Source organism: Palaemon carinicauda, chromosome 37 (assembly GCF_036898095.1).
Source record: "Palaemon carinicauda isolate YSFRI2023 chromosome 37, ASM3689809v2, whole genome shotgun sequence".
NCBI classification, from domain to species: domain Eukaryota; kingdom Metazoa; phylum Arthropoda; class Malacostraca; order Decapoda; family Palaemonidae; genus Palaemon; species Palaemon carinicauda.
In genome coordinates, this window is record NC_090761.1 from 9,369,836 (window position 1) to 9,383,068 (window position 13,233).

At 33.9% G+C, this 13,233-nt stretch overlaps 1 protein-coding gene across 1 annotated transcript in view; it reads right to left on the reverse strand.

The window, feature by feature from the left end:
* The window catches only part of LOC137629449 (N-acetylated-alpha-linked acidic dipeptidase 2-like), a 31,516-nt gene extending 25,952 nt beyond the window's left edge, over positions 1-5,564 (reverse strand). Inside the window, exon 1 of the mRNA XM_068360755.1 lies at positions 5,501-5,564. The gene's annotated coding sequence lies outside the window, so the exon portion shown is untranslated. The remainder of the gene's footprint in view (positions 1-5,500) is intronic.
* Between the last annotated feature and the right edge of the window lie 7,669 nt (positions 5,565-13,233).

Consider the following 13,233-nt stretch of genomic DNA (forward strand, 5'->3'; position numbering starts at 1 on the left):
AGGGGATGTTGTCCTCGAACTGAGGACAACATGTCCCACTTTCATATATCTCTTCTTATCCGTTGGATCAAAACTCTGAAGGAAAACGTGAACACTATAGTCCATTTCTTTTAGCGAGTCACATTTGCACCGACTCGCAGCGGTGCCCTTTTACCTCGGAAAAGTTTCCTGATCGCTGAATGGTTGGACAAGATAATTCTAACCAATCAGCGACCAGGAAACTTTTCCGAGCTAAAAGGGCACCGTTGCGAGTCGGTGCAAATATGACACTCTAAAAGAAATGGACTATAGTACAGACACACATGCAGACATTCATTTCTAATACTGGAATCACCTAACGATCATTCCTAAATATTAAATGAATTATGTTATTGATTTATTCAAGGACAACATATTGAACGATGTATTAATTATAGATTTTTTTTCTTAATTGATGTATTAATGAGACCCTTGCAATCAGTGTTACAAAGTAATATTGTTGATTCTAATTCATAATGAAAAAAAAATCCTAAATCTCATAAACAATAGACCACAACCATGCGAATTGGTGGAATTTTCTTAATAAAATAAGAGGAAGATAAATAAGATAGAATACTGTTACCGAGTTTACCCTCAAGCAAGAGAACTCTAACCCATGACAGTGGGTTAGAGTTCTCTTGCTTGAGGGTAAACTCGGGAACAGTATTCTATCTTATTTATCTTCCTCTTATTTATTAAAAAAATGTATAGTTTATATAGGAATTATTTATTCTAATGTTTTTACTGTTCTTGAAATATTTTATTTTTCCTTGTTTCCTTTCCTCACTGGGCTATTTTCCCTGTTGGGGCCCCTGGGCTTATAGCATCCTGCTTTTCCAACTGGGGTTGTAGCTTAGCCAATAATAATAATAATAATAATAATAATAATAATAATAATAATAATAATACCTACTCAAGGACAGTCGTTTAAGAAAAATTGCTCCAATTCGCACGGTTGTGGTCTATTGTTGATGAGATTTAAGATTTTTTCTTTATGAATTAGAATCAACAATATCACTTTGTAACACTGATTGCAAGGGTCTCATTAATACATCATTTAAGAAAAAAAAATCTATAATTAATACATCGTTCAATATGATGTCCTTGAATAAATCATTAACATAATCTATTTAGTATTTAGGAATGATCGTTAAGTGATTCTAGTATTAGAAATGAATACGTGCATGTGTGTCTGTACTATACTCCATTTCTTTTAGAGTGTCATATTTGCACCGACTCGCAGCGGTGCCCTTTTAGCTCGGAAAAGTTTCCTGGTCGCTGATTGGTTAGAATTATCTTGTCCAACCATTCAGCGATCAGGAAACTTTTCCGAGGTAAAAGGGCACCGCTGCGAGTCGGTGCAAATGTGACTCGCTAAAAGAAATGGACTATAGTGTTCACGTTTTCCTTCAGAGTTTTGATCCAACGGATAAGAAGAGATATATGAAACTGGGACATGTTGTCCTCAGTTCGAGGACAACATCCCCTTGTCTTCTGAGACAAGGAGATTGTTATGTACGCGTAGCTGTTCTACATCTTTATCGTTGGAGTGGGACGAGAAGATAGAGATGACAGGGGATGTGTGCGCTGATTTGAGCGATAAGAAGATAAGCTTTGGAGGGGATTTAGCTTGATTTCAGGTAGACCTATGGCACCCCCAACCAAACACCCCCATCCTTATTGTTATTATTTGCTAAGCTACAACCCTAGTTGGAAAAGCAGGATGCTTGCCCATAGGGAAAATAGCCCAGTGAGGAAAGGAAACAAGGAAAAATAAAATTTTTCAGGAACAGCAACAATATTAAATTGAATAATTCATATATAAAATATAAAAACTTTAACAAAACAAGAGGAAGAGAAATTAGATAGAATAGTGTGCCTGAGTGAACCCTCAAGCAAGAGAACTCTAACCCAAAATAGTGGAAGACCATGGTACAGAGGCTATGGCACTACCTAAGACTAAAGAACAATGGTTTGATTTTGGAGTGTCCTTCTCCTAGAAGAGCTGCTTACCATAGGTAAAGAGTCTCTTCTACCCTTACCAAGAGGAAAGTGGCCACTGAACAATTAAGCGCAATAGTTAACCCCTTGAGTGAAGAATTGTTTGGTAATCTCAGTGTTGTCAGGTGTATGAGGACAGAGGAGAATATGTAAAGAATAGGCCAGACTATTCGGTGTATGTGTAGGCAAAGGGGAAATGAACCGTAACCAGAGATAAGGATCCAATATAGTACTGTCTGGCCAGTCAAAGGACCCCCAAACTCTCTAGCGGTAATATCTCAACGGGTGGCTGGTTGCATATACTACAAGTAATTATCAAGTATGAGCGTGACTCAACCCTAGTCCGGTAGAACGCCAGTCAGGAACGTTTCCAGTAAGCCAGTAGGCCACCGGTATTACCGTTGTTTGTTAAGCCATGGCTCAGGTCAGAGTTTGCGCACATTGCTTACATGGTCACGATCAGGTATGTCAATACATCACTGGTTATTGTTAGTAGCATATTCGTTACAGAAATCTGTACTAAAAAACAGACTTACAGTAGAAGGGTACGGTACATGAGTTTACTGTTTTAGGGCATTCATCAAGGTTGTTACTACTTTCATATCTAACTTTTTTTTTTCTGTTCTTTCGATGGAATGCAGGAATTGCTGGTCATTAAAAAGAGGTGAATCTGCTATTGCACGTCATTAGGCATTGTGCTGAGAAGAACATCTGTTGGAAAAACTTCGGTGGTTTCAAATAAGTCCCGAAAAGTCCCGATTTTTTTTCCCCATAATCATAGCAAATCAGGGCCCTCACATACCTGACTGCCGCCCCAGGGCAAAGTTCCTAGTGAAACCCCGCCCCCCCAGTTCCAATTCCACACCCTTTTTAAATCACTTTGCTGCCCATGGCCCTGTATATAGAAACCTAATTATACCGTAAGGCCTAGTTAAAGGATATAGAAATATATAACAGATTAATTACACTAGTGAAAAAGTATTTTATATTAAGTAACTTATAAAATAACAAAGTAAACAGCTCTTAATTTTTGCTTCATAAACACACATTAACAGCAATGAAGACTTTGAAGTAAAAGAAAATAGATTGATTTCTAAACAAAATTCCATCAGCAGTACAGAAACATTTATCCATAACATAATAAATCTCATTATCAAACATTCACAACATTTATTTACGTATCACAATTAGGAAGAAAATATATACATATATACTTTTCATTATTTGGTAGAAAATGGAATATACTACATATCTATACACGCACACACACACACACGCACACACACATATACATATATATATATATATATATATATATATATATATATATATATATATATATATATATATGTATGTATATATATATATATATATATATATATATATATATATTTATATATATAGACATATATATCTATATATATGCATATATATATATATATATATATATATATATATATATATATATATTTATATATATATATATATATATATATATATATATAGACATATATATCTATATATATATGCATATATATAAATATATATATTTTGTGAGAAAAGAAAGCTCTGCAAAGCTCGCATACAAGTTAGAAATCGTGAAGTGGTAAAACGAATTAATGAACACACGCATGCAGCCTCGGCATCTAAAGTTGAAAGAGAGATAGTTATAACAAAGATAAAAGTGCGAGCTGCTGAAACTTCTCGAGTAAGTAACAAGTGCCTTGTAAATTTGCCTGAAGCTTCTCAAGGAATGATACCTATCACCCGATCGCTAAAGAAAATTCTGCATAGGAAGCGGAAAAAATTGCCGATTTCCCAGGAAATCCGAGCAATTTAGAACTTGTAATACCCGATAGCTTTAAAACTTATCATATAACTGATAGTATCGAATAAGAGTTTTTATTAGCTGATAGCTGTGATGCATCATGTAGAATTTTGGTATTTGGAAGAAAAGGAATTGCAATTTTCTTAGTCAAACAGATGATAAGAAAAATTACAAATATTTTAAACAAATTTTGACTTCCACCTTATAATTAGCATCATATATTAAACACTCAAATTAGTTGAAAGAACCTATGCAACAATTTCGCTTTTTGCAAAATATGTATATATGCGGCGAGACTGGTCTGCGGCAAAAATAATCCACGGAAAAATGGAATGTAGCATGATGGCCACGGCTAAATGTCCCATCCCCTATACTGTATATATATATATATATATATATATATATATATATATATATATATATATATATATAGTATATATATATATATATATGTATATATATACATACAGTATATATATATATATATGTATATATATATATATAAATATATATATATATATATATATATATATATATATATATATATATATACAGTATATATATATATATATGTATATATAAATATAATTACACATATATATACAAATATATATATATATATATATATAATATAAATATATATATATATAAATATATATATAAATATATATATATATATATATATATATATATATATATATATATATATATATATATACACACACCAGGTTAGGCTACAGTTTTTTAACATTTAGCAAATTAATTTTCTTGCTTTGCTTATGATAAATTCATGAATTACATTTTCAAAATTCATTACCATCAGTGTTTCAGACTCAATGCTGAGGAGTGCCAAATTTGAAAGTCTCTCCTGGCCCATAGTATTTCTCAGGTATGTCTTAATGAGCTTCAATTTGCTGAAGGATCTTTCACACGAAGCAACTGATACCCCTACAGTCAATAATAACCTAAGTGCCACTTGGAGGTTAGCGATTCCTTCACCATATTTCATAATAAAACTAAGGTGTTCTGGGGCTGATTCTATGTTTCTGTTCCTTACCAAGGACTTTACATCTTGTATCTCTTGGCATAGTTCTGATGCTTTCAGGTCTTCGTCATATTTTTGCTCCATGCCTTCGCACACTGCATCAACTTCTTCGTTTTTGCCAAAAAATTCTTTAGGGCGCAGGAAATGTAAAAGAAAATGTAAAAAAAAACGAAGATATTTAGAAACAAACATTTTCAAGTGCATGATTTTCATTGTCAGGATGATTAATTCTATTGCAAAAAGTAAAAAAAAAAAAATAAGGGAAATATTTAAATTTTTGTTGGTTTTAATGACTTAATTGCAAAAATCATTATTTGCGATAACAAATTTCAAAGCTTTCATCCTTTACCCGCTAATTATTATTATTTCAATCTTGTGGGGCGGCAAGTCCAGGCTATTTCTGCCGCCCCAGGGGATTTGCCCCCCCCCCCCCCCCCCCCCATGTGAGGGCCTTGCAGCCAATGCTTAGTTTTACAAACGTACCTACGTGTCAACAACACAGATAGAAATATATAAAACAAACCTTGGCAATAAAAGTCATAGAACAAAAATGTCTAATAAAGGATAATACGTCTTATATCTGAAAAGCTTCATACGCAGCAACTCACCTGATGGAACCGACTATGCCAGATGAGTGTCCAACTCTGTCTCAGAACAGAAGCGAACTGACCTAACGAGCGCAGTGATCGTCCTTAAGTAGCCATCCGCCCTAACCCTTTTCCTTACAATGCCCCTTCCCCCTGCATTATGCTCACATTTACAATGGCTAGTGATGTGGTTATATATGAACTATTGCGTATTGTTATTGATACGTTATTCGGATACATGTGTCATGGATATTTGCTCATTCTGAAGCCCATTGCGGTAATAAGTTTTTTTGCGTGTCGTCACAATCAACTTTCGGTAATGTTTATCACGTGGGTGCCCAGGCATTATATGGAACTGGTATCTACGGTACATCTTGGTATCTACGGTACATCTTGGTATCTACGGTTCATCTTGCTATTGTTTAAGAAATGATTTGCCATTTTGGCAAGGTACGTTTAGTGGGGTACTCTTTTTTCACGGCACGTGTAAACATTTCTCTGTATCACTGTGATAACCTTATCTTAAAACAGTACCCACAAATAATCATATCAAATGATACTGGATGTAATGTTGCATTACTGTTACCGGTTGACAATTCTATGCACTAATAGATAAAAAAATATGTATATTTAATTTATTTCATATAAAGTATATCAAATAGTTTGTGAAACACAAATTGTAGAGGAAATTTTCCAATTATTTCTTTCGAATTTTTGGTGATGAACACCGTTCGCCTAGAGCCTTGTGATGCCGGTTAATGGTGTAAGGAAAATAAGTCTTCCTTCGTGCATTCCTCTTTCAATTTTATCTTGATAAGACGTGTTATCTAAATGGACCCATTGGATAATTTGCGGCTCGAGATCAGATTAATTTCATCACTTTCTTCACCGTTGAATCCTTATTTCCCTTCTATGTCTTTTCTTAGCTGTATCTATGATAATGAGAATGTTTCGATTTAAGTGAATATCATAGCATCTTTCTATCCACCCAAAATTATCTTCTGGAAATCACACCCGATCATAGAATTAAGGGGGTTAACATTGCTTAGCTAAATAGAAAAATAAAATGTTAATTTAAGATTACTAACATCAGCCAAAGTGATTATCATTGCTACCCAAACAATCTGCATAATTCATATCAATAACGATATAAACAAGAAAGAGTAATCAGAATGCAAACCTTAATTAAGGTACTGTGGTACCCTAGATGTTATGAACCATTTCCGATAGTTTTCTAAATACTCTAACGTTAATCATCCATTCGTAAATAGCAGAAAATCGTTCATTCATTTCAGTTTCTATTATAGTCAATTTCTTTTAGCGATGCAGATTTGCACCGACTCGCAGCGGTGCCCTTTTAGCTCGGAAAAGTTTTCTGATCGCTGATTGGTTGGACGAGATAATTCTAACTAATCAGCGATCAGGAAAATTTTCCGAGCTAAAAGGGCATCGCTGCGAGTCTTTGCAAATCTGCCTCGATAAAAGAAATGGACTATAGTGAAAATATATACCAAAAGTCCAGCCAGAGATTAAAGATCTCCATTTAGGATAATAAAAAACTGAATGAATGAAATCTACATTTGGTTGCAAAATCCGCATTGATGAAACTATATATTTCCTTATTTTTTTAGTTGAGAAATTGCTAGATATCCACCGTCACCTAGAAAAACATTGTGCGTAATGTGGACCACTTACTAAGTGAATAACTTCACAAATAAAGATCTATTACTGCTTCTGTTGAGGAGAAAATAATCCTATGGCGTCCTGGAGAAGGACTAGTCCATATCCACCTTCAATTCTATTTTCAGGATTTATTTATCAGTCTGAAGGTGATTCGACTTACAGAAGATTAGATAGATGAACAAACAACAAATCAACATTTGAAAGATAACCATTTTTTTTAAGTTTTATGTAATAATTGAAAAGACTAAAGATCTGTTAAATCTAATCTAGATTTATCTATTATGAAATTAACAAGTTGTCGCTTAGATAATAATGAATTTTAACGAGTCCATTAAAATTAGGTCATTAGTTTTAGCGTCATCTTGATTATAGAAAAAAAAAAAGAACAGACAGACAAACGGTATTTCTAAAGCCAAGACATGAAGGATGATACAGAAGGTTTAAAGGCCACTGATGAATGGCAGAGGCAAGGGACAGTGACTATGCCATAGCTAGTAGGACAGTGCCCTAGACACTGACCATATATACATATGATCAGCAGCCAAGCCCCTCTCCACCCAACCTAGGACCAGGAAGGGCCAGGCATTGATTACTGATGACTCAGCAGGTAGACCTATAGGCTACCACCCCAAACCCCCACCTTTAGCTCCCAATGGTAGTGAGATTAAAGACGCTAGAAGAAACTATAGAGGTTGAGCGGGACTCGAACCCCAGTCCGGTATATTGCCGAGCAAGGACGTTTCCAATAGGCCATTACAACTCATTTATGAATAGATATTCTGTAGCAAATTCTGAAATTATTGTTGTACGAATGTTGCAAAAATAGTATTGTAGATGGATATATATAAATATATATATATATATATATATATATATATATATATATATATATATATATATATATATATATATTTTATTTTTGTTCTTGTGTGTCACTAAGCGACATAAGTCATTCTGGATATTAGTATATATAGAAATATATATATATATATATATATATATATATATATATATACACACACACACACACACATATATATATATATATATATATATATATATATATATATATATATATATATATAAATTCCATCCTAATGATAATCTATTGATTCTGATTCTATTTACACACCTTTCAAGATTCTATACGGATTTCCATTTGAAATAACTTGTGGCTTTCTACGTAAAAAAAAAGTGGAAGTGTGATTCATCAATACCTAATACATTAACAATCATCATATTTATTTCTTTTATTATGTCATAGTAAGAACCTTTGATTGTTTCAGTCATTATCAGGATTTCATCTGTTTTGATAGACTGATTGAATGAGAAAATCCAATTGGCGTCACAGAAACAGCGGTCACTGTTTCATTACCCGAAGGTCATCATTCAATTGTGAGTTGCAATGTTGTTGTTTTTTCTTATTTACTTAACAAGCATAGCTGGCTTCGAAATTGAAGCTTTTATTACGTATGGCACATAGATTTATTATTCACAAATATTGTGAAATTACGATTATAGGTAATATATTTAATTATGAGTTATATATTCATTTAAAATATTATGTATAATGCCAAAAAAGCGACACTCGTTTCTCAGGAGAGATTGATTTTTTATATAAACAAGACCGAGTTAGAAATCCGATTTCATGCGATTCCTTCGCTTTCCCTTTTACCAATAGCTGGCATCACACTAGGCATTTTTTCGCCAGCAATAAGGCGTGGCTGCCCAAAATGGAAAACACGAAAGCTTGCTGCTCGAGATATAGGCTTCCAGACTAGACGGGAAGCAGCGAGCACAAACCGCGAGCATGACCTCGGATGTAAACAAACAAATGGTTGCCACAGATAGGACGTGCTCTTCCTTGGAAATCTTTAGCCAACAAGCCTCAAGAGATAATGAAAATTTACTTTGTTCATCCTATGGTAGTTATAGAATTCTTCAATTCACGTAATATACCGATAATACATATTAATGCAACAGTTAAAACATTTCTGAGCGCCATGATGATGTCAGCTGATCGGTTTATTTACACTTTTTCCCATTTGCTCCTCGACCCGCGAGATCGTAGTGTGACGCGACAGCACATTCGCTCCCTACCATCGGCTGGGGGTTAGCGGAAACCTTGAGCAAGAAATGACTAGTGTGGTTCCACCAACTGTGAAGTTTTTTTCAGAAAATATGATTGATAATAAATGTTAATAAAAAAATAATAATCCGTTTCTAATCTGTCGTTAATCTTTGTTAGCGTGCGTATTATATTGCTCTGTCATATTAATATAGTTACAAAAAGACATTCTATTCTGTGGAGTTTTGTTTTAGAAATCAATGACATTCTAGTATAACCCCCACCGTAGAGAAAGGTGACTCCAGTAGGCATCTAGTATTTTAGAATACAATTGCTTATTTCCATGTGCCTCTCTACCCCGACTACTACTTACTACAATCAGCTAATTATCAGGTACTTTATTCACTGCTGGCGCCAACAGAGCCACAATAGATTTGCCAGGATGAAGAAGATATCTCTCCAACGACTATTTTTTTTTTCAGTGACCCGTGACCACACACACACATACACACACATCTCCCCTGTATAATAAAGAGCAAGTTTTTCGCTATAAACTGTATATAATTATATATACTGTATATATATACATAAATAAATATATATATATATATATATATATATATATATATATATATATATATATATATATATGTGTGTGTATATATATATATATATATATATATATATATATATATTGTATGCATATATATGTATATATATATAAATATATATATATATATATATATATATATATATATATATATATATATATATATATATATATACATATATATATATATATGAAAAATTTTGCACATTTAAACGTGTTTTTCATATCTAAATAAGCCATATATATTTTTGATACATTAATGTCTGGATTCTCTTAACGACCTCGGGATCAGAGCCCCAGGCGAAATCACACAAAGACAAGAGCTTGTGACCGGCCGGGAATCGAACCCTGGTCCGGCAAGCTTGTATAGACAGTGACTATATATATATATATATATATATATATATATATATATATATATATATATATATATATATATCTTTCTGGTTACGCCTAGTGGTATTGCTAGATGTCTAACTACTTGGTTTCTCCATGTCGCTCGGGTAGAGGGAGTAGTCACACTTTGGGGAGAAGAGGTGCGTGTGCGTGTGTGTGCATATCTATCCATATATCTAACTTTCGCTTTCGACGAATCACGTACACTGTGTATGTGTGTGTTGTCTGTTTGTATGTCTGTCTCCATCACGTGCGTCTCAAGTATGACTACAAGTTCCGGAGGAAATCTGGTACCTGAGAAGAAGAGATAGACGCTGGATGGATTATGCGATAACAAAAAAGAAGAAAACAAAAGATGTATGTAGGTAAATCTTACCGGAGAATCTTCTTGTATAGTCTTCGTGAAGTGTTATCTCAAGAATGATTCGGCATTTCCTCCTAGACCGGAAAGCAAATGACTTTTGAAGTGACTACAGATTATCTCCTCGGCTTCAAAGGATCTCTCTTGATAAGTACATCCTCCTCTTTGACGTGAAGTGTCCTTATCTTAGAGATTATTATTATTATTATTATTATTATTATTATTATTTTATTATTATCATTATTATTATTATTATTATCATTATTATTGGCTAACCTACAACCCTAGTGGGAAAAGCAGGATGCTATAAACCTAAGGGCTTCAACAGGGAAAAATAGCCCAGTGAGGAAAGGAAATAAGGACATGAATAAACTAAAAGAGAAGCATTGACCAATTGAAATAAAATATTTTAAGAACAGTAACAACATTAAGATAAATCTTCTATATATAAACTCCACAAAATTAAAAAAAAAAAGAGGAAGAGAAACAAGATAGCATAGTGTGCTGCCAGAGCGTACCCTCAAGCAAGAGAAATCTACCCTTAGACAATGGAAGACCATGGTACAGAGGCTATGTAACTACGCAAGACTAGAGAAGAATGGCTTGATTTTGGAGTGTCCTCTCTGAAGAGCTACTTATTCTACATAAAAGACTTCTGCAACTGTTAGAAACTACAAATTCTATATGAAAAGCCTTCAAAATGTTCATTAATTTCATCATCTCATTTCATCAACATGTGTTAAGCTTTTATTTTCCTACAGCTTTATTTGCATTCATTTTTCAATAGCATTCACGACTCCACTCACTCTCTCTCTCTCTCTCTCTCTCTCTCTCTCTCTCTCTCTCTCTCTCTCTCTCTCTCTGATGTTTGCTGTCGGTCTTTCTACTGTAGGAACATTTGCCAGTTCTTGATATTTATTCTCATTGTTTAGTAGTTCTGAAAAAAATAACATTTCCATCTTCTCTGGTCCTTCCCTTTCCATAGTTAATAAATTCTACCTCTCCTACACACACTATACGTGCATACAGTAAATACTCACACACGCACACGCAAACACACACATATAAAGTCATATATATATATATATATATATATATATATATGTATATATATATATATACATATATATATATATATATATATATATATATATATATATATATATATATATATATCAGTCTCTTGAGCATTGTCCTGCTTGCTAGGGCAATGCCGCTGTTCCTTGCCTCTGACATTCATGAGCGGCATTTAATCCTTAAAACCTACAAGTATAATTTTCGAAAACCGCAACAGCTTTGTCAAATAATACATTATATAAGATGATGATGGGAATTTCAAACTATGTTCCACAGGCTATAATGGACAAAAACCCGAGTGGTCAGTCAGTGACTCGTTGTCGTTGGTGGTGGAAACTGAACATGTGGCTTTCCCATGACAGCAAGAGCGAATGTGACAATCCGTTGCTCAGACGGCAACTTAATAAAAAAACAGAAATGTCATGGACAAGGTCAGACAATGATTATTAGTTAGAAAATAGTTGATAAGGCAAGAGGCGAATAGCATTGAGTCTGGACATTGTTTGGCTGCGGAGATTTTCGGAGCTCCAGCAATTTCCTATGGCTGGGCCCTGGATAAAAAGAAAATATAGCTATATATATATATATATATATATATATATATATATATATATATATATGTGTGTGTGTGTGTGTGTGTATATATATATATATATATATATATATATATATATATATATATATATATATATATATATATATATAGAGAGAGAGAGAGAGAGAGAGAGAGAGAGAGAGAGAGAGAGAGAGAGAGATTTTTTCGATGATGGATGTGTTAAAAGTCATCCATAGTGTCACTAGCTTTAACTGAAAATGACCCGCTATTAGAAAAGCGATTGATGGGTATATGAGTCTTCCAATAAGGCTCTTCCAGTGAGTGAATTCTACTTTTATCATTAAATTAAATGATGTATTTTGTATTATTCAAATTTAAAGGATCAAAGAAGCTATGATGTAAAGTAACTAGATAACTTCCAGGTTGGTGTGGCCTGATTGGTAACGTCTCTGCCTGGTGTTTGCCAGTCGGGGGGTTCGATTCCCGCTCAGACTCGTTAGTGCCATTAGTGTCTGCAACCTTACCATTCTTGTGAGCTAAGGTTGGGGGGTTTGCGGGGGCCTATATGTCTATCTGCTGAGTCATCAACAGCCACTGCCTGGCCCTCCCTGGTCCTAGCTTGGGTGGAGATGAGGCTTGGGAGCTGATCATATAATATATGGTCAGTCTCTAGGCCCTAGAGTCTAGGGCATTGTCCTGATTGCTAGGGCAATGTCACTGTCCCTTGCCTCTGCCATTCATGAGCGACCTTTGAAACCTTTGAAGCGTTACTTGATATATGTGTATAAGCTGTCAGAATAATCTTTGATAAAATATTCAGATTTCAGAGATTACGTTGCTCTTTGTTCACTGTGATGTTTTAGGACAAATATTTTCACAACACAAGCATACGAACTATTTTTTATCCTAGATTGACATAATCTAACAAAGGCTGAAACTTCACAGATAAAAAGCCTCTAGTTAACATTCTCTTAGACTCATTATTTTCCTATAATAATTTTCT